The following is a 27,876-nucleotide window of genomic DNA, read 5'->3' as shown; positions in this document are numbered from 1 at the left end:
GGGAAAGGTATTTCAAGAATAAACGGTGTGTTACTCCTCTATGATTTTAACTTGCGCTTTGATATCCAAACATTTTACTCTATTTCTTGGAAAGAAATCTATTGTGTTTAAAGTCTTCATTTCTAATGAACTTAAAGTTGTTATTTCAAAAATATTATATATGTTGATATTATTGATGATGATACATGAGAGGAAAGAAATGGAAGTGTGGAATATGAAATACGGCCACCGTGCCATGAATAAAGAAACTTGTGAATGGCCAAAAGAGCCAAGGAAATACTATTATTATGAATGGTTGAAAATACTAATTAAGATTTATACGATGTGAAAGATGATGAGGTGAATACATTTGTATTTATGTTAACTTGTGTGCAAAAACAAAAACAAATATTTTTGGAAGTATCATTAGCAAACTGAGGAAGGGAGGTTCATATGGCCCACGCCTAAAACTACATGTGCCGGTGTAGGGGTAGATTGTGGTGGATTGTGATTATTCCCCTTATTAGGGATGAGATTGATATTAATTGTGAATTGGAAAATCAACCCTCACGGCATTTGTGGGAAGTCGGCCTAGCTGATCGGGTTGAGATCGAACGCCATGTTGTGCACATGGTGGTACTTCTCTTAGTAACACCTTTTTTCGCATCACATGTCAAACTACATTATCCGTGAGGAGATGGACTAGTCGATTGGGCGTGATCATACTCCGTGATAAAAACACGATGCTATATCGGAGCTAATCATCTCCCGACCAAAAATATATATTATTTTCGTATTTTGAAAATTGCTATGTTTTAACTTGGCATTTGGATATCATTGATTGTTACTTGTTTCTTCCATGATGTTTCACATTCTTTCATTGGCGTTCTATTTCGTAAGAGGACATTTAGCTTTACATACTACTCCTTATGTACTAATGACCTTTTTATCATGGGCGCCGCATCTTCAATGGATGCAGGTAGTTCATCAACTGGCGCTCTTGATCCTCGTTAGCAGTTACTCTATACTCAGCAGGTTTTGGTGAACCCTACTCAGTTGTAGGCTTTATGTCTTTTGACGTTGTGTTTTATGCTTTGAGGTATAGCCGGGGCCTTGTCGCCGGCACTTCCATTCTACTCTTCTGTTGTACTTAGAGGCTCCGTAGAGATAGCGTGAGTGGTGTTTGATTTTTGGAATTAAACTAGAAGTATTGGTATTTTGGCAAACACGTTTGACATTTTGGGATAAAATACGGTCAAAGCTATAATACTCCGTATTTTTGGACTAGAGCCATACAATGTACCACATGACCATGATAGTAAGGTATATAAAGTATGTTAAATTAGTATTTGAGTGAATTAGGATGAGATTAGGTTATCATTCTTAACATGAACAGAATATGAAATCATTAAAGGACTTAGATTTATACATACATGATAAGTAGGGAGAGAGTAACCTGGGGTTGGTTAGGAGACCTGAGTAATAATTAACCGAAGTAAGTGTTATGTTATAATATAACCTACCAAGATGCAGCAATGCCATAAAATAATCTAGGATATGAAACAAAATATAGCAATAACCGTATGTTCGACAAAGTACCAAGTAAAGAACTACAGTACACCTATAAATGCCCAGAGGGATAGTTTATCATAGTTATGATACGTTCACAAAGTGTGGCTTAGAATGATTAGATAAAAGCTGGAGGAAAAAGGAGAAAAAAGTTGCATAGGTGTGCCTACAAGGACATAGTCGTACAGGCTGCTTGACAGAAGGTAGCAACAGTTACGGTATTGGAAGAAATCTTAACACAGGTCAGGGTGTGAGAAAGAGACCTGAAGGGAGGAATGCCCTAGCCTTTGGATTTATTTGCAGAAAAATTGCCTAGATTGAAAGGACAGTATAAAAAAATTCGAAAGATTTATAGGTTACGAGACTGATAACCACATCAGTCAACATTTGAGGATGAATGTTCCAAAGAGGGGAATGACGTTACACCCAATGTTTTCTTGTGTAAATGTACGTCGTAAGTCATTTGATATGTGCTTGGAAAGTAGATCATCTTTGAATGTACATAAAGTAAGTTAATCATGTTACTTTAGAGGTTACAAATATTTAATATCATGAACTTCAAGTACCAAGATGCTAAACAAATCGAAGAAAATAAGTTTTATCGAAACGGCAAGTTGGGAATGTTATAACCCATACTTGTAGGGTGATTATTATGATAAGGAGGTGGTATTATGAGGTATTTTACTCATATTATAGTTGTGTATTAATTTCGAAGTCAACCAAGTTAGGAAACAAAAGTGGACAAAAGTTATCGCAAGTTACATTCATAATTTTACTTAAAATTTAGGTCTAATGTTGCTTAGATTTTCTCTTAATGTAATTGGAATTACCGGGTGATTGTAAGGCCCCGTTGAAATGCAAATATATGTTTAAGGTGTGTTGGATCATACTAAGGAGTTTTGTGAATGGCAAGAATTTGTTTGGAACAAGTTGGATACATTAATTGGAAAGGATGTCTCAATTACCACAAGACCCGACTTCAAATGAATGCCACTCCGAAAGTATAATATATTAGGTGGTGCTATACCTACCAAATTAAAGCCCTTTGAGTCTAGATTCCAACGCATCAAACCGTTTGTCAACTGGATATTTCTACAGAATGTTATGGCCATTTTACCGGACCTATGCCATATGCGTGCCCAGATGCGCGACCGCGCGTACAAGGGGGTTTCTGCCTTATATGCATGACCAGATGTGCGGTCACTTGACAAAGTGTGTGGCCGCGCACGTAGGAGCCCTATAAATACCCCCAAGGCTGAGTAGAGAGAGGGGCTATTTTATTTCTTTGAGTTAGGGCTTGCATATCAAGGGGAACCCATCCTATACTTCCCTCCCATGAACCAAGGTAATGTTTTTGGAGTAATTTTAAGTTGATTACTATTCCTAAACACTTATATTAACTAGGATTAATCATGAAGATCCATAGATTTCCATTCAAATCCCCAAATTGGTCAAGAACAATACAAGTTGGAATTTTTTTAAGTGTCTCACTACAAGAGGTATGTCTACCATCTCTAACTACTCTATGGTGATTATTTATGTATGAAATATATTTTAGGACTTATGGGATTGTTATTTGAAGCCATAAGTGCCTAACCTAGATTGTGTTGGTGTTGTATAGATTGTAAAATGGTTTAATTAATGAGATTGATGGTTAGGGTGTGAATTGTTGGGAATGCGTGTGCTCGTGGAAGTTGTGGATGGCCTAGAGACGATGGTAAGGTGAATCATTGGTATGGAAGGTTGTTGTTAGGTGAAGAAATTCCATTGAAGGAGGTTGTTGAAAGATATTCACATTAGATGTTTGATAAAAAGTCTAAATGACTTAAAGTATAGAAATAAAAATAATATTGGTACAAATGTGTTGCATTATTGTAGAATGAAGTTGTTTAGTGTGGTGGATCATCGTAGTACTATTAAGAGGCGAATTTTAGGTATGATGGCTAAACTACTCTGTTAGAATAGAATTCCATGATGTTTCCGCAAGTTTCAAGTATGGCTGGCTCAAGTTCCTAATAAATTCGACTATTCCGAATGAACCTTGTGTCGAAAGATATATATATATATATATATATATATATATATATATATATATATATATATATATATATATATATATATATATATATATAACACACACATATTCAAAATGTGTTCTGGATGCTCTTATCATATTATGTTATCCTTCGGGAACATGTTCAAAGTATGATATGTGTATTAATATGTTATGACTCTTAGTCGTGTTTCAAAAGAAAGTTCATTACTCTTAACTTGGAAAGAATACTCCATGCGTCCAAAACTCTTATTGCTCATATATATACTTAAGACCTTGATTTCGAATACTCATATTGTTGATAATCTATAAAGATTCTTGAAATAGATAGAAGTGAGTTGAAATTATGTATTGCACTTTTTGGGAAAAGTATTTCAAGAATAAATGGTGTGTTACTCCTCTATGATTTTAACTTGCGCTTCGATTGCAAATATTTTACTCTATTTCTTGGAAAGAAATGTATTGTTTTTAAAATCTTCATTTCTAATGAACATAAAGTTGTGATTTCAAAAATATTATATATGTTGATATTATTGATGAAGATACATTAGAGGAAAGAAATGGAAGTGTGGAATATGAAATACGGCCACCGTGCCATTAATAAAGAAACTTGTGAATGGCGAAAAGCTCCAAGGAAATGTTGTTGTTATGAGTGGTTGAAAATACTAATTAAGATTTATATGATGTGAAAGATGATGAGGTGAATACATTTGTATTTATGTTACCTTGTGTGCAAAAACAAAAACAAATAGTTTTGGAAATATCATTAGCAAACTAAGGAAGGGTGGTTCATATGGCCTAAGCCCGAACCTACATGTGCTGGTGTGGGGGTGAATTATGGTGGATTGTGATTATTCCCCTTATTTGGGATGAGATTGATACTAGTTGTGAATTGGAAAGTCAACCCACGTGGCATATGTGGGAAGTCGGCCTAGCCGATCGGGTGGAAATCGGACGCCATACTGCGCACATGATGGTACTTCTCTTGGTAACACCTTTTTCGCGTCACATGTTAAACCATATTATCCGTGGGGAGATGGACTAGTTGATCGGGCATGATCAGACTCCGTGATAAAAACACGGTGAAATATCGGTGCTAATGATCTCCCAACAAAAAATATATATTATTTTTGTATTTTAAAAATTATTTTGTTTTAACTTGGCATTTGTATATCATTTATTGTTACTTGTTTCTTCAATGATGTTTCCCCATCTTTCATTGGCGTTCTACTTTGTAAGAGGATATTTTGCTTTACATACTAGTACTATTCCATATGTACTAACGTCACTTTTGCCGGGGGCTCTACATCTTCAATGGATGCAGGTAGTTCAACAACGGGCGCTCTAGATCCTCATTAACAATTACTCTGTACTCAGCAGGTTTTGGTGAGCCCTACTTTGTTGTAGGCTTTATGTCATTTGAGGTTGTGTTTTGTGCTTTGAGGTATAGCCGGGGCCTTATCGTCGGCACTTCCATTCTACTCTTCTGTTGTACTTAGAGACTCCACAGACATAGCGTGGGTGGTGTTTGATGTTTGGAATTGAACTAGAAGTGTTGGTATTTTGGCAAACATGTTTGACATTTTGCGATAAAATACGGTCAAAGCTATATTACTCCATATTTATGTACTAGGGCCATACAATGTACCACATGACCATGATAGTAAGGTACATAAAGTATGTTAAATTAGTATTTTGAGTGAATTAGGATGAGATTAGGCTGTCATTCTTAACATGAACAAAATAGGGAATCATTAAAGGACTTAGATTTATACATACAGGATAAGAAGGGAGAGAGTAACCTGGGGTTGGGTAGCAGACCTCGGTAATAATTAACCGAAGTAAGTGTTATGGTATAATATAACCTACCAAGATGCAGAAATGCCATAAGATAATCGAGGATATGAAGCAAAATATAGCAATAATCGTGAGTTCGACAAAGTACCAAGCAAAGAACATCAGTACACCTATAAATGCCCAGAGGGATTGTCATGACCCAAACTGATGGGCCGCGATGGGCACCCGGTACCTTACTCAACCGAGTACCAATGTAACGTATCTTCCTTATTACATCATCATATACACGTGACATACGACCCTAATAGGCCAACATTGTCATTTATAAACTGCAAACATAGGCCGACAAGGCCGTACAATCTTTCACGTACACAACATTTGTCTACATGCCTCTAAGAGTGCATAAATGTCATAAAGGTCGGGACATGGCCCCGCCATACTAATTTGTACATGTCCTAATCATACTGACCACATAAGCAACTCCGGAACAAATGGAGTGTACCAACATCTTCCGCTGAGCTGATCGCCTACTTGGAGGACTCTCGACCTGTCTATCGAGACCTGCGGGCATGAAACGCAGTGTCCCCAGGTAAAAGGGACGTCAGTACAAGTAATGTACCGAGTATGTAAGGAATGAAAATCAGTAAATAATAGACATGAGAGAATCATGGAGTAAAGGACTCGACATGTATGTCTGCATAACTCTGTGAATCATTACATTTTTATAACGTCATGCATATGCGTATAAATGTCATACCATGCATAGGTATATGTGTTTATAACATCATCAAGCCTCTAAGGGCATCCCATCATATTATTTCGGCCACTGTGGGCAAATCATCAACGTATACCAGCTAATCAAGTGGTGGTGCGTATATAACGCCATAACCTTTTCTCATATCCCATATACATATAATATACATATATACGCGTATATAACTCCATCTGGTCATGGGCCAAGTGTATATGTATAAATGCATGAAATGCATAAGAAATACGTTAATAATATTTTCTCTGAATGTCATAAAAATAATATGCCTTAAGAAATACGTTAATAAGATTTTCTCGGAAAGTCATAAAAATAGTATGCCTATCGGATAAATTTTATCAAATACGTATTTTTATGAGACCCATGAACAACATATATAATAATAATTCACATGGGGAATCAAGAATATAGACACCCTTAATATTTCTATGAATAGAGTCGTTTATGGAAATTGTGCGTTTGCTCGTTTCTTTCAGTATCATTTGGGTCATGCCAAAAGAAAGAAGGGATAGCCTTAACATACCTGAGTCAATTCTCTTGACAATCCTCTAATACACATTATTTGTGACAAAACACGGAACAAGTTGAATGAAAAGCTCGAAGCAATCACGTTGCTATGCAAAGAAAATCTTAACCGAAACCTTTCCTTAAGAACTTAGCAACAACGTTGCTATTTGGAAAGTGTATTAACGCTGGTTCTTGAATTGTAAAGTTTTTATGTAAAGATTGGATTGTAAAGTTTCTGTGTAAAGCTTGAATTGTAAAGTTTCTATGTAACGTTGGTGCTTGAATTGTTTAAAATGGATCTCTTTCCTTAAATGAGTAAGGTGACTCACGTTCAAGAATTGCCCACATCTCTTACTCTTGCCACCTCTTTTAATGACTTAAGAGTCATTTGGTTAAAGAGTGGCTTGGTGCCACGTTGGTCTTTCCCATCATTATCCTAATAATTCATTTATTAAGTGGGTAATATCCCATTACCCAATATTTAACCAATTACCCGCATAATTAAAAATTGTCTCCATTTACTTAAATTACTACTTACTTTTAACACACCTTATACAACTTACTTTCATGGCCATGTGGTACCTTGTATGGTACTAGTCCATAAATACCGGGTATTTTAGCTCTGGCCGTATTTTACCATAAATTACCAAACTTCGACGAAATTCATTTCCTTTGATTTGCTTACCCACTCTCCTTCACGAATTTACTTATCACGTGTTTGAAATAGCATAATGCTTATAATCTCCAAATAATCTTGTCCTTTAACTGATGTCAATTCACTTACGACAAATTCAACGTACAATACTGCAGGGTATAACATCGTCGCAATAAATTACTGCGGAGCATAACATCATCATAATAAATTACTACTGAGTGTAAGATCATCGTAATATAATACTGCGGAGCGTAACATTATTCCTCCCTTTGGAACATTCATCCTCGAATGTTGACTGATGCACTTATTATTCTCATAACCTATAGCTCTTGTGAATACTTTAATACTCCTCTTGCCATTTAGGCAACTGTTCTTTGAATAAATCCAAAGGCCATGGCATTCCCCCCTTTAGGCCTCTTTCTCACACCATGGTCTGCGGTGGGAATTCTTCCAATCTCGTAACTCTTGCTACCTTCTGTCATGCAGCCTATATGACTTTTTTCTAGTATGTGTGCCTATGCGACTCTTCTCTCCTTTTTCCTCCAGTTTTTAGCCAATCTCCATGCCTCACTTTGTAAGCATATACAAAGCTTGATAAGATATCTCTCGGGGCATCTATAGGTATACTGAAGTTCTTTGCTTGATACTTTATTGAACTTACGAATATTGCTATATCTTATTTCATAGACCCAGTTATCCATTCGTATGACTTTATTGCATCTAGGTAGGTCATACTATACCATAACTCTTACATCGATTTATCGTTACTGAGGTCTGCTACCGAACTCCAGGTTACTTTCGTTGCATATCCTACATGAATAAATTTAAGTCCTTTAATGCTTCCTCATTACTGTTTATCTTAAGAATGACAGCCTAATCTCATCTCATACTTTGGAACTTTTATCCATCTATTGGCGATTCACCTCAATGTTTATCTACAATATACTACTGATAACTTGAAACCTTTTACGTAATACCTTACCACTACGGCTTATGTTGCATCGAGAAGTGTTTGAAGTGATTTTCCTGATCCACTTAGCGGCAATACTATACTTCAATAACCGTATTTTATAGCATTCCATTGTGATTTACTTACGTGGGTATTTTAATCCCATACAATTCATGAAATCCTCTTCAAATCATTACTCAATCGAAGGCCCAATCGTCATCCTTTATCTATCACAATTAGACCCTCATTGTACTATCAGGGGAGCATTCCATCTCTTCTAAATGCATTAATCTTAGACTCCTTTAAGTTTATTCAGGCTATACTGAGCTTTGTATAACTTAGAGAAACCATTAGCTCTCTTGTTTTCCTGGGCTTAATCTTGAGGACTTATTCATTCTCGTCACCTTCTCACTCGCCCTTTCTTATCCTTACTCCAGTATTCCTAAAACCTTGTCGCTTTACCATACTTTAGCTTGCGACTTACACATATCTATTTATATTACTCGCAACCTTTCTTCAACTTGCTTGCTCATAAATTTCCTTATGTTATTCTAGAACATCAAGCGATACATCACATTGTATCTAACTCTTTTTACTCTCTTGACTAGGCCTCTCGATACCTAGAAACCATAGGTTGGAAGATATGCCACTAACGACGCTGCTACCATTCCTGGATACTGAATCCCAGCACTTCTAGCGTTCTATCTGCAGTATGGACTATTCACAACCTTCGACACTTGAGTATCTCATACGTTGTTCACCTTTACCTTACTTACCTTAAAATCTCGCATCACGTCTTCTATCTTTTTCATAACTTCCCTGCTGCATAGGTATGATTTACATCCACAACTTAAAGCTCTATTATAACACTTGCACCTCTGGTGCATACACAATCCAGTGGGAGCTTCATACTGACTTCTTATGTTGCTGGTGCTCTTCTAATTGGCATTATTGTAGATCCGTTATAGAATATGGTTGTTGTATTATTCTGCAATGTTCTCAATCATGATGTCTAAAATTTTCTGGGTCCAATAATTAGACTCCTGATTTGCTTTGTTGATGTAACTCTTTTAGTTGCTTTTCTTTCTGATCGGCCCTTATGTATGCGTAAGCTATCTTCCGATTGGCAGCTCATGATATTAGTTATTACTTTAGCCTTTTATGGGCTCTATGGAATATCCATGATTCAATCTTCTAACATTTCAATCCATTGTGTATTCCCTGGGCTCAATTCTTTCTTTTAACTTATACCAGAGTCTTCTACGTCTGTATGATTGTCAACATATTTGTTGCATATATAAAACTCCAAACTCTTAGATGCATTCATACGTAACTAACTCTGGATCATTGATCGAATAATTCCTTTCGTTCCTTCTCAACTTTCTTTAAATGCAAGCAATTACTTTTCCTGGTCGTTTTGCCACTTGTTGCATACATACTTATCTTATCTTAGTTCCCACGCATGCCAAAATTTTCGTGCAACTCATATGATCTCGAATATTACTTTTGATTTTTCTTCTCGTTCCTTAGCTACGCCAGGTGCCACTTCCTTATGGAGTGCATACAATGTTGTTGTGAGAATGTTTTTACAAGACCATTTCCTCTTTTGGTCATTGTGCTTAAGTTGAAGCCTTCTTCCTTATTTCCTTAGCAAATCTTTAGTAAAGATACGAGCTTATTACATCGTATACTAAATGGAATTCTTAATGTTCGTACTCACCTATAAAATTCCTTGGTTACTTACCTCCATACTTATGTCCTTGTACGGTTGCTTCTGAACTGAAGTTTTGACTCCCTTCCCAGTGGCACTCTCTTTTATTACCGTAATACTCATATGGTACCTTTATCTACCCCAACTCCTATCTGAATATTTCTCAAGTATTACAATGACATTACTACAAGGCTGAATTCACTATATTGGGGTTCACTATGTTCTTCTTGCACAATCTATTGATTTGTCTGTAACCTTTTATCTAGCCATAACTAGACTCTTCCTGAATCAACTACTAACTGCTCGTTGCTCCATTTTCATATCTGTATTTCGCAAAATCTCTCTTGAGTTATTCCCTTTGTCTTAACCTACGTCTTGCACTGACTCCTTATTTATCAATAACATCTCGGGTAGGAACCCTTACTTCCTTTTCTTGACATCGTGTTTGCATAATGTTCTGGAATCGTAGCATATCTGTAGGATTTGAATTAGTGCAATATCATTCCTTTTCTCATTTTTATCGCATTCTTTTACCATTCCATAGTTACTAGAACCGCTTAATTCTGACTTCATCCCACATCACTCCATATTCCCCCCTTTAGGGTAGTACTAATAATTGGAGCTATGAGGATCTACGTATAGATGTTTTACCTCTTCATCTTTGGCATCTTTTCACATTATCGATGATCCTTACTCACCTCGTGGTAATCATTCTGTACCAAGGATAACAAAATTCCTCACTCGCGGGGGTGACACTTAGTGTAACTGGCACATACAATCCCTTAAGCTTAACTTTACTCACCATTCTTGCTTTAGTGAAGCGTTTTCCTGAATGACCTTTAAAGGGTATTCCTCTTCGATAATATTCATTAGCAGGGTAGCTCGTACCCTTTTTCATCTTGCTTCTTTTACTTGATGAAATTTGTATCTACCTTCTGATTCTCTTATTCCCTTTTACCATAAGAGTGGATAGACATTTTTGCCTTATGGATCCTTATCAAGAAGTTTTACACATCTTAGTAAACACATGATCTACTAAAGACCTCACATTTACTCATTATAAGCATCATGAAAAATCGAGTTCCTCTGACTTAACTCTTCCACACCTATATCTCTTACCAACAGTCTTTCTAGATGTAGGAATTGCCGTATTATGAATAAGGTAGAGTTTAGGAAATTGAGTTCTTACAACTGAGCTCTACCACACGATCTAGAGTAAGAAGAAAGAGTGACAGTGCTAAATGCCCAGTAGCCTCCTGCTTATAAGTGTGGTGCATGACACACCCATAAACAAGACTCTACTAGACACATCTTGTAGACTCTCTAGGACAGAACTGCTTTGATACCACTTTTGTCACGACCCAAACCAATGGGCCGCGACGGGTACCCGGTACCTTACTAAACCGAGTACCAACGTAACATATCTTCCTTATTACATTATCATATAAACGTGACATACGCGCCTAATAGGCCAACATCATCATTTATAAATACCAAACATAGGCTGACAAGGTCATACAATCTTTCACGTACATGACATATGTCTACAAGTCTCTAAGAGTACATAAATGTCATAAAGGTCGGGACAGAGCCCCACCATACTAATCGGTATATGTCCTAATCATACTTACCACATAAGCAACTCCATAAAAATGGAGTGTACCAACATCTTTCGCTAAGCTGATCACCTACTTGGAGGACTCTCGACTTATTTATCGAGAACTGCGGGCATGAAACGCAGCATCCCCAGGCAAAAGGGACGTCAGTACAAATAATGTACCGAGTATGTAAGGAATGAAAATTAGTAAATAATAGACATGAGAGAAACATGGAGTAAAAGACTCGACATGTACGTCTGCATAGCTCTGTGAATCATTTTATTTTTATAACGTCATGCATATGCGTATAAATGTCATACCATGCATAGGTATATGTGTTCATAACATCATCAAGCCTCTTAGGGCATGCCATCATATCATTTCGGCCACTGTGGGCAAATCATCAACATATACCAGCTAATCAAGTGGTGGTGCGTATATAACGCCATAACCTTTTCCCATATCCCATATACATATATTATACATATTGTTACAACCCAAATTTGCGTACCTTAGATCACGCCGTAAGTTAGTCGACGTAAATCCAAGAAGAGATTATCTTTGATATGATAAGAAGTTAATCCTATTGGTCTTAAACGATACAAGGGTGTATAAGAGTGGTTAACAAGTAGTAGAAGTTAAACGAATCAAGGATGTTGTAACCCGTATTTTTGGGTAATACTAGAGGTGATTAATTGTCCCAAGAGGTCATGTTTAATGTATTTGAATCATATAATATCCGTATCATAAGTCTTGAAGTCAAGCGAGTTATGAAACAAAGTCGATAAAAGTTTTCGCAACTTACGTTTATAATTTTACTTAAACTTTAGGTCAAATGTTACTACATTTTTCTCCCAATATATTTAGAATTATGGGGTGATCTACCTATCAAATTGAATATCTATGAGTCTAGTTTTCAACGCATTAAACCGTTCATCGATACGATCTCGGAATAGAGATATATTCGCGTTTTCGTGAGAGTGCGCCAAGCAGCTCTCTATGGGGCCCACATAGGCGGTTTAAGACATATGGATATATCTAAGATACCTCAACCCCGTTTTAAGTCATTATATTTCAGTATATTCAGACCTTAGAACCCTAAAAACACTCTCTCAAGGTTCTCTCATGATCCAAGACCCAAACAAAGGGCAAACAACACAAATCAAGTGTCGGGAATCCCGTGGCGCTAGTAAGTTTCTTGTTCTTCTTGTTGTTGCTGATTTTTGTGTTGTTCCAGCTCGTGTGGGAGATTGTTTTACGTGTTTTAAGTTCTGTAAATACTCCTTCAAGTTTTTAATATCAACCCTAGGTGATTTCAAGTTTTCTAAAGTAATTCTAGTGCCGAAAAACCCGAATTGATTGCTAGTTTCGCTTCCTTGTTCTTGTGGCAGAATTGGAGAGATATTTCGTGGAAAATTAAGGTCAAATTGGAGTTGTTATTTCTGTTTAAAGGTAAGTAACCTCTTACTCTATATATATATTTAAGATTATCCAAGTTGCGGCTAAGTCATTGAAGCTAGAACTTGTGAAATATATATCGAAAGGATTGGTAGTAATGTTGTTGGTTGGTGGACTGTTTTGGGAGGCTCAATATGATTATTAATGATGTTGTTTGGGCTGTCTGGTGATTGTATTGACTTCTGTGAAGTCATATAAATAGGGGAGGTGTTGTCCGTTTCATCGTAAAATAGGTTGCGGTCAATACATAATAGTTACGACGCTTAAACGATAATGATAGTGTCATTTCTCTTATTGTAGACTAAGGAGTCATGACATTTGCATAGCTTGAGGTTGGGAAGTATATACAAGGTATGTGAGGCTATCCCCTTCATTCTTTTGCATGACTCCGATTGTACATAATGTAATGAACGAGCTCCCAAAGATACTCTACTCTTAGAAGCTAGCAGTGCTTACATTGCTGCCCTTCTTATGAAACGATTGATATTGATGTTACTTCTCTTATTCTTATATTATCAATGTTGTTGGTAGTTCCTGATTCTTATAAGATTCTTGATGAAGAGTTAATCCTAATAACGTGTACGAAGGATACCGACCTTACGTCACTCCGAAAGGTTCAAAATGTGATTCCAATGAGTCCAGCATGCATCATATATATGTATCTATTTTACTCTACCAAGCCGCGCTATAGTTGGCTGGGTATGGCACCTATTGTGCAACCATTGATCAGTTGGGTAAGGCACCTATTGTGCAACCACTGATCAGTTGGGTTTTACCGAGCTCCACGTGGCCGGGTATGATTCTACCGAGCCCTATGATGGTCGGGTACGTTTTACCGAGCCTATTACGGCCGGGTACGATATGATGATGGTGATGCCACAAAGGTGTATGTTTTAAAAGTTTATGTATATATATGTATGTATCATGTGTTTCATGTCAGTAGCCCTCAGAGGTACCCAGATGTCACAGGTTGTATATTCCCTATCCATGTTTACATTACTGTTCTTACTTATGATTTCCTGCCTTACATACTCAGTACTTTATTCGTACTGACATCCCTTTTATTTGCGGACGCTGCATGTCGTGCTGCAGGTCCTGATAGACGGGTAGACGCAGCTCCCCCACCACAGTAGGCTGTCCAGTTCAGCGGTTATTGGCGAGATCCCTTCTCCGGACTTGCCGTGGTCTTGGTATGCATTTTTGTTATAGACATTATGGGTATGTCGGGGCCCTGTTCTGGCAATGTTGTAGAACTTATGTTCCTTTAGAGGCTCATAGACAGGTGTCGACTCATGGTAGCTCGTACCTTATATATAGTTTCTTGATAGTCTTGTCGTCACATGTTATGTATGTTCATGACATTATCTTTCATTGTTGGATGTTCATGATCCATGTATACCATTTATATTGATCTTGTCAGCCCTTAAAGATAATAAAGAAGGTTAGATAAAATGTACGTTGGTGCTCGTCAAATATGGCCCGGGTGCTAGTCATGACCCTCCAGTTGGGTCGTGACAAACTTGGTATCAGAGCAAGTCTGTCCTAGGGGTTGTCTATGAGCCGTGTCTAGTAGAGTTTTGATTATGGATGTGTAGCGCGCCACATTTATAATCAGGAGGCTACGTGACATCTAGGGTTGTTACCTTCTTCCTGAATCTAGATCGTGCGTAGAGTTGAGTCGTAAGTGTTCATATCTAATATTCACCTTGTTTTCTTTTAGCGATGCCTTCGACTAGGAAGCAAGCGATTAGTAAATGGCTTGATACAGCTGTGGGAGAGGGTAATATTTAGGTGCCTCCAGCCATAGCAGGACAAAGTGAGCCTCAAAGTGAGATGCCGTCTCATACCTCTCTGTCTCCTCCAGAGGATATTAGGAGGCACCCAGTACATCCAGTTCCTCCGTCTGGCACTACAGACCACGATATGCGCAGTGCGGTGCAGTTGTTGACTATCTTGGTAGCTACTCAGGCTCAGAGGCAGAATACCGGTGCTGCTGATAAACCGGTTAGTGTGAGAGTTCGTGATTTTATTAATCTAGACCCTCCAGTGTTTACCGTATCAGACCCCAAGGAGGACCCGCAAACATTTATTGATCAGGTTCATTATACATTGCGGGTTATGCATTCTAGTGATACGGAGGCAGTAGAGTTGGCTTCTTATCGGTTACGGGATTTAGCAATTTTATGGTATGATAGTTGGGAGAGATCTAGGGGTCCGAACTCTTCCTCCAGCCGTGTGGAAGGAATTTTCTGAGGCCTTTCTTCGTCACTACTTGCCAGCTGAGATACGACGAGCTAGAGCTGATAAGTTCTTGAACCTTCGACAGGGTAATATGAGTGTACGAGAGTATAGTATACAGTTTGATTCTTTAGCAAGGTATACTCCCCATATGGTGGCCGAGATGAGTGATAGGGTGCACCTGTTCGTGAACGGGTTGGGACCACATCTGATAAATGAGTGCACAACAGCCTCCTTGGTAGAGGGCATGGATATTTCCCGTATTCAGGCTTTTGCCCAGACCCTTCAGGATCATAAGTTATATGCTAAGCTCTCTAAATGTGAATTCTTGCTGAACTCAGTAGCATTCCCTGGCCATGTGATATCTGATGAGGGTATTAGTGTCGACACTCAGAAGATCGATGCAGTGAAGAATTGGCCGAGACCTACAACACCGTCAGAAGTCTGCAGCTTCCTGGGGCTAGCAGGATATTATAGGTGATTTGTAGAAGGGTTTTCCTCTATATCAGCACCATTGACTAAGTTAACACATAAAACTACCAAGTTCCAGTGGTCTGATGCTTGTGAACATAGTTTTCAGGAGCTAAAAAATCGATTGACATCCGCGCCAGTGCTCATTCTCCCAGAAGGAACAGAAGGTTATGTGGTATATTGTGATGCCTCAGGTATAGGTTTGGGGTGCGTATTGATGCAACGTGGGAAGGTGATTGCTTATGCATCAAGACAATTAAAGAAGCATGAAAAGAATTACCCGACTCATGATTTGGAATTGGCTGCAGTAATATATGCTTTGAAGATATGGCGGCACTACTTATACGGCGTCCATGTTGACATCTACACAGATCACAAGAGTTTACAATACATCTTCAAGCAGAAGGAGTTGAATTTGAGGCAGCGTAGGTGGCTTGAATTACTGAAAAACTACGACGTCGAGATATTGTACCATCCCGGTAAAGCCAATGTTGTGGCAGACGCTCTCAGCCGTAAGTCAATGGGAAGCTTAATACATATTGAGGCAGGTAGACAAGGGTTGACCAAAGAGCTTCACTAGCTGGCCAATATGAGAATCAGATTGTTGGACTCTGATGACGGAGGTATTACTGTACAGAATACAGCAGAATCATCTTTGGTAGCCGAGGTAAAACACGGCAATATGAAGATCCTACCTTAGTAAGATTGAGAGAGGGAATTCAGCAGTGTAAGATTACAGCTTTCAAGATCGGAGGAGATGGGACACTGAGATACTAGGGCCGATTATGTGTGCCTAGTGTGGTAGGGTTACGAGAGAAGATTATGATTGAGATTCATCAGTCCCGATATTCTATCCATCCCGGCTCGACAAAGATGTATCATGACGTTAAGGAGCAGTATTTGTGGGATAACATGAAGGAGTCTATTGCAGAATTTGTAGCTCAGTGTCCTAATTGTCAACAAGTAAAGATCGAGCATCAGAAACCCAGTGGATTGATTCAGAATATAGAGATTCCCACCTGGAAATGGGAGGTGATTAATATGGACTTCATTATTGGATTACCTTGCTCTTATCATAAGTTTGACTCCATCTGGGTGATAGTTCATCGACTTACAAAATCTGCCCATTTTCTGCCAGTTAAGACAACTTACACGGCTGAAGATTATGTGAAGTTGTATATCAAGGAGATTGGTAGGCTTCATGGTGTGCCGGTATCTATTATATCAGACCGAGGAGCTCAATTTATGGCTAACTTTTGGAGGTCTTTTCAGAAGGGTTTAGGCACACAAGTAAATCTCAGCACTGCATTCCATCCGCAGACTGACAGACAGGCTGAACGTACCATTCAGATGTTTGAAGATATGCTACGAGCATATGTTCTAGATTTCAAGGGGAATTGGGATGACCATCTGGCACTTATAGAATTCGCCTACAATAATAGCTACCATTCCAGTTTTAAAATGGCCCCGTATGAGGCACTATATGTGAGGAGATGTAGATCACCAGTTGGATGGTTCGAAGTCGGTGAGACAGAATTATATGGGCAAGATTTGATTCACCAAGCCATTGAGAAGGTGAAAGTGATACAAGAGCGACTGAGGACGGCACAAAGCAGGCAAAAGTCTTATTCCGATGTCCGACGTCGTGATCTGGAATTTGAGGTTGGTGATTGGGTTTTCCTGAAGATCTCGCTGATGAAGGGTGTTATGCGTTTTGGGAAGAAGGGTAAGTTGAGTCCGCGGTATATTGGGCCGTACAAAATTCTTCGACGAATTGGATAGGTTGCTTATGAGTTAGAATTTCCATCCAAATTGGAATTTGTACACCCGGTATTCCATGTATCTATATTGAGGAAATGTATTGGAGACCCTTCTCGGGTCGTCCCTATCAAAGATGTACAAGTTACAGAGGATCTATCATATGATGAAGTGCCAGTGGCTATATTAGATCGACAAGTCCGCAAGCTGAGAATAAAGAATGTAGCTTCCGTCAAAGTATTATGGAGGAACAAGAATATAGAAGAAATGACATGGGAAGCAGAAGAGGAGATGAAGTCTAAATACCCTTACCTATTCCAGAGTGAAGATAATGAGGATGCCGGGGGAAATAAGGACGCATTATAAGGTGGAACGACTCTATGAGGTAAGCAATAGCTTGTTAATACTTTTTTTTAATACAAAATGGCAATATGCAGATAATGTACATATCCATAATGCTTTGTATAGTCGTGTAAGGCCATATGTTGGGTTTAACTGCTTGCAAGTTTGGCTAGTGTCCATTTTATAGGGGAAGCTCAGCCGAAAATTTCCGTCGGAATCCACGATGAGTTAGACACCCCATAAACCCTTACATTCGAGGACGAATGCTCCTAAGGGGGAGAGGGTGTTACAACCCAAATTCACGTACCTTAGATCACGCCGTAAGTTAGTCGACGTAAATCCAAGAAGAGATTATCTTTGAGATGATAAGAAGTTAATCCTATTGGTCTTAAACGATACAAGGGTGTATAAGAGTGGTTAACAAGTATTAGAAGTTAAATGAATCAAGGATGTTGTAACCCGTATTTTTGGGTAACACTAGAGGTGATTAATTGTCCCAAGAGGTCATGTTTTAATGTATTTGAATCATATAATATCCGTATCATAAGTCTTGATGTTAAGGGAGTTATGAAACAAAGTCGATAAAAGTTGTCGCAACTTACGTTTATAATTTTACTTAAACTTTAGGTCAAATGTTACTACATTTTTCTCCCAATATACTTGGAATTATGGGGTGATCTACTATCAAATTGAAGATCTATGAGTCTAGTTTCCAAATCATTAAACCGTTCGTCGATACGATCTCGGAATAAAGAGATATTCGCGTTTTCGTGAGAGTGCGCCAAGCAGCTCTATGGGGCCCACATAGGCGGTTTAAGACATATGGATATATATAAAATACCTCAACCCGGTTTTAAGTCATTATTTTTCAGTATATTCAGACCCTAGAACCCTAAAAACACTCTCTCAAGGTTCTCTCATGATCCAAGACCCAAACAAAGGGCAAACAACACAAATCAAGTGTCGGGAATCCCGTGGCGCTAGTAAGTTTCTTGTTCTTCTTGTTGTTGCTGAGTTTTGTGTTGTTCCAGCTCGTGTGGGAGATTTTTTTAAGTGTTTTATTTTCGGTAAATACTCCTTCAAGTTTTTAATATCAACCCTAGGTAATTTCAAGTCTTCTAAAGTAATTCTAGTGCCGAAAAACCCGAATTGATTGCTAGTTTCGCTTCCTTGTTCTTGTGGCAGAATTGGAGAGATATTTCGTGGAAAATTAAGGTCAAATTGGAGTTGTTATTTCTGTTTAAAGGTAAGGAACCTCTTACTCTATATATATATTTAAGATTATCCAAGTTGCGGCTAAGTCGTTGAAGCTAGAACTTGTGAAATATATATCGAAAGGCTTGGTAGTAATGTTGTTGGTTGGTGGACTGTTTTGGGAGGCTCAATATGATTATTAATGATGTTGTTTGGGCTGTTTGGTGATTGTATTGACTTGTGTGAAGTCATATAAATAGGGGAGGTGTTGTCCGTTTCATCGTAAAATAGGTTGCGGTCGATACATAATAGTTACGACGCTTAAACGATAATGATAGTGTCATTTCTCTTATTGAAGACTAAGGAGTCGTGACATTTGCATAGCTTGAGGTTGGGCAGTATATACAAGGTATGTGAGGCTATCCCCTTCATTCTTTTGCACGACTCCGATTGTACATAATGTAATGAACGAGCTCCCAAAGATACTCTACTCTTAGAAGCTAGCAGTACTTACATTGCTGCCTTTCTTATGAAACGATTGATATTGATGTTACTTCTCTTATTCTTATATTATCAATGTTGTTGGTAGTTCCTGATTCTTATAAGATTCTTGATGAAGAGTTAATCCTAATAACGTGTACGAAGGATACCGACCTTACATCACTCCGAAAGGTTCAAAATACGATTCCAATGAGTCCAGTATGCATTATATATATGTATCTATTTTACTCTACCGAGCCGCCTCTACCGAGCCGCACTATAGTCGGCTGGGTATGGCACCTATTGTGCAACCACTGATCAGTTGGGTTTTACCGAGCTCCACATGGCCGGGTATGATTCTACCGAGCCCTATGATGGTCGGGTACGTTTTACCAAGCCTATTACGGCCGGGTACGATATGATGATGGTGATGCCACAAAGGTGTATGTTTTAAAAGTTTATGTATATATATGTATGTATCATGTGTTTCATGTCAGTAGCCCTCAGAGGTACCCAGATGTCACAGGTTGTATATTCCCTATCCATGTTTACATTACTGTTCTTACTTATGCTTTCCTGCCTTACATACTCAGTACTTTATTCGTACTGACATCCCTTTTATTTACGGATGCTGCATGTCATGCTGCAGGTCCTGATAGACGGGTAGACGCAGCTCCCCCACCACAGTAGGTTGTCCAGTTCAACGGTTATTGGCGAGATCCCTTCTCCGGACTTGCCGTGGTCTTGGTATGCATTTTTGTTATAGACATTATGGGTATGTCGGGGCCCTGTTCTGGCAATGTTGTAGAACTTATGTTCCTTTAGAGGCTCATAGATAGGTGTCGACTCATGGTAGCTCGTACCTTATATATAGTTTCTTGACAGTCTTGTCGTCACATGTTATGTATGTTCATGACATTATCTTTCATTGTTGGATGTTCATGATCCATGTCTACCATTTATATTGATCTTGTCGGCCCTTAAAGATAATAAGGAAGGTTAGATAAAATGTACGTTGGTGCTCGGCAAGTATGGCCCGGGTACTAGTCATGACCCTCCAGTTGGGTCGTGACAAACTTGGTATCAGAGCAAGTCTGTCCTAGGGTCGGATGTATATGTATAAATGCATGAAATGCATAAGAAATACGTTAATAATATTTTCTCGGAATGTCACAAAAATAATATGCCTTAAGAAATACGTTAATAAGATTTTCTCGGAATGTCATAAAAATAATATGCCTGTCGGATAAATTTTATCAAATACGTATTTTTTAGAGACCCATGAACAGAAGATATAATAATAATTCACATGGGGAATCAAGAATATAGACACCCCTAATATTTCTATGAATAGAGTCGTTTATGGAAACTGTGCGTTTGCTCATTTCTTTCAGTATCATTTGGGTCATGCCAAAATAAAGAAGGGATAGCCTTAACATACCTGAGTCGATTCTCTTGACAATCCTCTAATACACGTTAATTGCAACAAAACACGGAACAAGTTGTATGAAAAGCTCGAAGAAATCACATTGCTATGTAAAGAAAACCTTAACTAAAACCTTTCCTTAAGAACATAGCAACAACGTTGCTATTTGGAAAGTGGATTAATGCTGGTGCTTGAATTGTAAAGTTTCTATGTAAAGCTTGGATTGTAAAGTTTCTGTGTAAAGCTTGAATTGTAAAGTTTCTATGTAACATTGGTGCTTGAATTGTAAAGAACATAAAATGGATCTGTTTCCTTAAATGAGTAAGGTGACTCACGTTCAAGAGTTGCCCACATCTCTTACTCTTGCCACATCTTTTAATGACTTAAGAGTCATTTGGTTAAATAGTGGCTTGCTGCCACGTTGGTCTTTCCCATCATTATCCTAATAATACATTAATTAAGTGGGTAATATCCCATTACCTAATAATTAACCAATTACCCGCATAATTAAAAATTGCCTCCATTTACTTAAAATACTACTTACTTTTAACACACCTTATACACCTTACTATCATGGTCATGTGATACCTTGTATGGTACTAGTCCATAAATACCGGGTATTTTAGCTCGGGCCGTATTTTATCCCAAATTACCAAACTTCGACGAAATTCATTTCATTTGATTTGCTTACCCTCTCTCCTTCACGAATTTACTTATCACATGTTTGAAATAGCATAATGCTTGTAATCACCAAATAATCTTATCCTTGAACTGATATCAATTCACTTACAACAAATTCAACGTAATAAATTACTGTGGAGCGTAACATCATCGTAATAAATTACTACTGAGTGTAACATCATCGTAATATAATACTACGGAGCGTAACAGGAATAGTTTGTCATAGTTATGATATGTTCACAAAGTGTGGCTTAGAATGATTGGATAAAAGTTGGAGGAAAAAGGAGAAAAAAGTCGTATAGGTGTGCATACAAGGATATAGTCGTACAGGCTGCTTGACAGAAGGTAGCAACAGTTACGATATTGGAAGAATTCTTAACACAGGTAGTGGTGTGAGAAAGAGGCCTGAAGGGGGGAATGCCTTGGCCTTTGAATTTATTCGTAGAAAAGTTGCCTAGATTTAAAGGACTGTATAAAAATATTCGTAAGATTTATAGGCTATGAGACTGATGACCACATCAGTCAACATTTGAGGAAGAATGTTCCAAAGGGGGGAATGACGTTGCACCCCATGTTTTCCTGTATAAAAGTACGTCGTAAGTCAGTTGATGTATGCTCGGAAAGTAGATCATCTTTGAATGTACATAAAGTAAGTTAATCATGTTACTTTAGAGGTTACAAATATTTAATATTATGAACTTCAAGTATGAAGATGCTAAACAAATCGAAGAAAATAAGTCTTTTCGAACCGGCAAGTTAAGAATGTTATAACCCATACTTTTATGGTTATTAATATGATAAGGAGGTGGTAATATGAGGTATTTTAGTCATATTATAGTCGTGTGTTAATTTCGAAGTCAACCGAGTTAGGAAACAAAAGTTGACAAAAGTTGTCACAAGTTACATTCATAATTTTACTTAAAATTTAGGTTTAATATTACTTAGATTTTATCTTAATGTAATTGGAATTACGGGGTGATTGTAAGGCCTCGTTACAATTTCCTAATGATTTAAGATTTTAAAGTGCGCTAGCGCTATTTGAGGATAGCGTATTCGAGTATTAAAGGAGACCTATGGGATAGAATCACATAATTTTGAAATGAAAATATATGTTTAAGGTATGTTGGATCATACTAAAGAGTATTGTGAATGGCAGGAATTTGTGTGGAAGAAGTTGGATACATTAAGTGGAAAGGATGTCTCAATTAGCACAAGACCCGACTTCAAACGAATTCCACTTCCCAAATCTAAAGACTTAGGTGGTTATGTACCTATAAAATTAAATCCCTTTGAGTCTAGTTTCCAAATCATCAAACCGTTCATCATTTGGATATTTCTATAGAAAATTATGGCCCTATGCCATATGTGCGCCCAGATGCGCGACCGCGCATATAAGGGGGTTTCTGCCTTATGTGCATGACCAGATGTGCGGTCACTTGAACAGGTGCCCGGCCGCGCACGTAGGAGCCCTATAAATACCCCCAAGGCCGAGTAGAGAGAGGGGCTAAGTGATTTCTTTGAGCTAGGGCTTGCATATCAAGGGGAACTCGTCTTATACTTCTCTCCCATGAACCAAGGTAATGTTTTTGGAGTAATTTTGAGTTTATTACTACTCCTAAACACTTATATTAACTAGGATTAATCTTGAAGATCCATAGATTTCCATTCAAATCCCCAAATTGGTCAAGAACACTACAAGTTGGAATTTTCAAGAGTCTCACTACAAGAGGTATGTCTACCATCTCTAACTACTCTATGGTGATTATTTATGTATGAAATATATTTTAGGACTTATGGGATGGTGATTTGAAGCCATAAGTGCCTAACCTGGGTTGTGTTGGTGTTGTAGAGATTGTAAAATTGTCTAATTAATGAGATTGATGGTTTGGGTGTGAATTGTTGGGCATGCGTGTGCTAGTGGATGTTATGGATGGCCTAGAGATGATGATAAGGTGAATCATTGGTATGGAAGGTGATTGTTTGGTGAATAAATTCCTTTGAAGGAGGTTGTTGAAAGATATTCACGTTACATGTTTGATAAAAAGTCTAACTAACTTAAAGTATAGAAATCATAATAATATTGGAACAAATGTGTTGCATTGTTGTAGATTGAAGTTGTTTAGTATGGTGGACCATCGTAGTACAATTAAGGGGTGAATTTCAGGTATGTTGGCTAAACTATTCTCTTAGAATTGAATTCCATGATGTTTTCGCAAGTTTCAAGTATGGTTGGCTCAAGTTCCTAATAAATTCGACTATTCCGAATGAACTACTCTCTTAAAATGCGTTTTAGATGCTCTTATAATATTATGTTATCCTTCGGTAACGTGTTCATATATATATATATATGTTCAAAATGTGTTTCGGATGCTCTTATCACATTATGTTATCCTTCGGGAACGTGTTCAAAGTATGATATGTGTATTAATATGTTATGACTCTTAGTCGTGTTTCAAATGAAAGTCCATTATTCTTAGCATGGAAAGAATACTCTATGCGTCCAAAACTCCTATTGCTCACATATATACTTAAGACCTTGATTTCGAATACTCATAATGTTGATAATCAATAAAGATGCTTGAAAGTGATAGAAGAGAGTTGAAATTGTGTATTGCACGTTTTGGGAAAAGTATTTCAAGAATAAATTGTGTGTTGATCCTCTATGATTTTAACTTGCGCTTGGATTTCCAAACATTTTTTTCTATTTCTTGGAAAGAAATCTATTGTGTTTAAAGTCTTCATTTCTAATGAACTTAAAGTTGTGATTTCAAAAATATTATATAAGTTGATATTATTGATGATGATACATGAGAGGAAAGAAATGGAAGAGTGGAATATGAAATCCGGCCACCGTACCATGAATAAAGAAACTTGTGAATGGCCAAAAGAGCCAAGAAAATACTGTTGTTATGAGTGGTTGAAAATACAAATTAAGATTTATATGATGTGAAAGATGATGAGGTGAATACATTTGTATTTATGTTATCTTGTGTGCAATAACAAATAAAAATATTTTTGGAAGTATCATTAGCAAACTGAGGAAGGGTGGTTCATTGGTGTTCTATTTTGTAAGAGGACATTTAGCTTTACATACAAGTACTATTCCATATGTACTAACGTCCCTTTTGCCGGGAGCTCTGCATCTTCAATGGATGCAGGTAGTTCATCAACGGGCACTCTTGATCCTCGTTAACAGTTACTCTATACTCATCAGGTTTTGGTGAGCCCTACTCTGTTGCAGGCTTTATGTCATTTGACGTTGTGTTTTATGCTTTGAGATATAGCCGGGGCCTTATCGCCGTCACTTTCATTCTACTCTTCTGTTGTACTTAGAGGCTCCGTATACATAGTATGGGTGGTGTTTGATGTTTGGAATTGAACTAGAAGTGTTGGTATTTTGGAAAACACGTTTGACATTTTGGGATAAAATACGGTAAAAGCTATATTACTCCGTATTTATGTACTAGGGCCATACAATGTACTACATGACCATGATAGTAAGGTACATAAAGTATGTTAAATTTGTATTTTGAATGAATTAGGATGAGATTAAGCTGTCATTCTTAACATGAACAGAATAAGGAATCATTAAAGGAGTTAGATTTATACATACAGGATAAGTAGGGAGAGAGTAACCTGGGGTTGGGTAGCAGACCTCGGTAATAATTAACCGAAGTAAGTGTTATGGTATAATATAACCTACCAAGATGCAAAAATGTCATAAGATAATTGAGGATATGAAGCAAAATATAGCAATAACCGTAAGTTCGACAAAGTACCAAGCAAAAAACTTCAGCACACCTATAAGTGCCCAGAGGGATAGTTTGTCGTAGTTATGATATGTTCACAAAGTGTGGCTTAGAATGATTGGATAAAAGTTGGAGGAAAAAGGAGAAAAAAGCCGCATAGGTGTACATACAAGGACATAGTCGTACAGGCTTCTTGATAGAAGGTAGCAACAGTTACGATAATGGAAGAATTCTTAACACAAGTCGTGGTGTGAGAAAGAGGCTTGAAGGGGGGAATGCCCTAGCCTTTGGATTTATTCGTAGAACGGTTTCCTAGATTTAAAGGACAGTATAAAAATATTGGTAAGATTTATAGGTTATGAGACTGATAACCACATCACTCAACATTTGAGGAAGAATGTTCCAAAGGTGGGAATGATGTTGCACCCCATGTTTTCGTGTGTAAAAGTACATCGTAAGTTAGTTGATGTATGCTCGGAAAGTAGATCATCTTTGAATGTACATAAAGTAAGTTAATCATGTTACTTTAGAGGTTACAAATATTTAATATCACGAACTTCAAGTACCAAGATGCTAAACAAATCGAGGAAAATACGTTTTTTCGAAACGGCATAACCCATATGTTTGGTGTGATAATGAGGTGATTAATATGATACGGAGGTGGTATTATGAGGTATTTTAGTCATATTATAGTCGTGTGTTAATTTCGAAGTCAACCGAGTTAGGAAAAAAAAGTGGACAAAAGTTGTCGCAAGTTACATTCATAATTTTACTTAAACTTTAGGTCTAATGTTACTTAGATTTTCTCTTAATGTAACTGGAATTACCGAGTGATTGTAATGCCTCGTTGAATTTAAAATATATGTTTAAGGTGTGTTGGATCATACTAAGGAGTTTTTTGAAAGGCATGAATTTGTGTGGAACAAGTTGGATACATTAAGTGAAAAGGATGTCTCAATTAGCACAAGACCCAAATTCAAACGCATGCCACTACGAAATTATAATAACTTAGGTGGTGATATACCTACCGAATTAAAGCCCTTTGAGTCTAGTTTCCAACACATTAAACCGTTTGTCATTTTGATATTTCTACAGAACGTTATGGCCATTTTACCCGACCTATGCCATATGTGCGCCCAGATGCGCGACCGCGCATATAAGGGGGTTTCTGCCTTATGTGCATGACCAGATGTGCGGTCACTTGAACAGGTGCCCGGCCGCGCACGTAGGAGCCCTATAAATACCCCCAAGGCCGAGTAGAGAGAGGGGCTAAGTGGTTTCTTTGAGCTAGGGCTTGCATATCAAGGGGAACTCGTCTTATACTTCTCTCCCATGAACCAAGGTAATGTTTTTGGAGTAATTTTGAGTTTATTACTACTCCTAAACACTTATATTAAATAGGATTAATCTTGAAGATCCATAGATTTCCATTCAAATCCCCAAATTGGTCAAGAACACTACAAGTTGGAATTTTCAAGAGTATCACTACAAGAGGTATGTCTACTATCTCTAACTAATATATGGTGATTATTTATGTATGAAATATATTTTAGTACTTATGGGATGGTGATTAGAAGCCATAAGTGCCTAACCTGGGTTGTGTTGGTGTTGTAGAGACTGTAAAATGGTCTAATTAATGAGATTGATAGTTTGGGTGTGAATTATTGGGCATGCATGTGCTAGTGGAAGTTGTGGATGGCCTAGAGACGATAGTAAGGTGAATCATTTGTATGGAAGGTGATTATTAGCTGAAGAAATTCCATTTAAGGAGGTTGTTGAAAGATATTCACGTTAGATGTTTGATAAAAAGTATAAATGACTTAAAGTATAGAAATCATAATAATATTGGTACAAATGTGTTGTATTGTTATAGATTGAAGTTGTTTAGTATGGTAGACCATCGTAGTACCATTAAGGGGTGAATTTCAGGTATGTTGGCTAAACTATTCTCTTAGAATTTAATTCCATGATGTTTCCGCAAGTTTGAAGTATGGTTGGCTCAAGTTCCTAATAAAGATGTTTGAAAGTGATAGAAGTGAGTTGAAATTATGTATTGCACTTTTTGGGAAACGTATTTCAAGAATAAATGCTGTGTTGCTCCTCTATGATCTTAACTTGCGCTTGGATTGCCAAACATTTTACTTTATTTCTTAGAAAGAAATCTATTGTGTTTAAAGTCTTCATTTCTAATGAACTTAAAGTTGTGATTTCAAAAATATTATATATGTTGATATTATTGATGATGATACATGAGAGGAAAGAAATGGAAGAGTGGAATATTAAATACGGCCACCATGCCATGAATAAAGAAACTTGTGAATGGCCAAAAGAGCCAAGGAAATACTGTTGTTATGAATGGTTGAAAATACTAATTAAGATTTATACGATGTGAAAGATGATGATCTGAATACATTTGTATTTATGTTACCTTGTGTGCAAAAACAAAAACAAATATTTTCTTGGTAACACCTTTTTTCGCATCACATGTCAAA

This window comes from Nicotiana tabacum, chromosome 23, assembly GCF_000715075.1.
Source record: "Nicotiana tabacum cultivar K326 chromosome 23, ASM71507v2, whole genome shotgun sequence".
NCBI classification, from domain to species: domain Eukaryota; kingdom Viridiplantae; phylum Streptophyta; class Magnoliopsida; order Solanales; family Solanaceae; genus Nicotiana; species Nicotiana tabacum.
Note: the sequence above shows the minus strand (reverse complement) of the source record.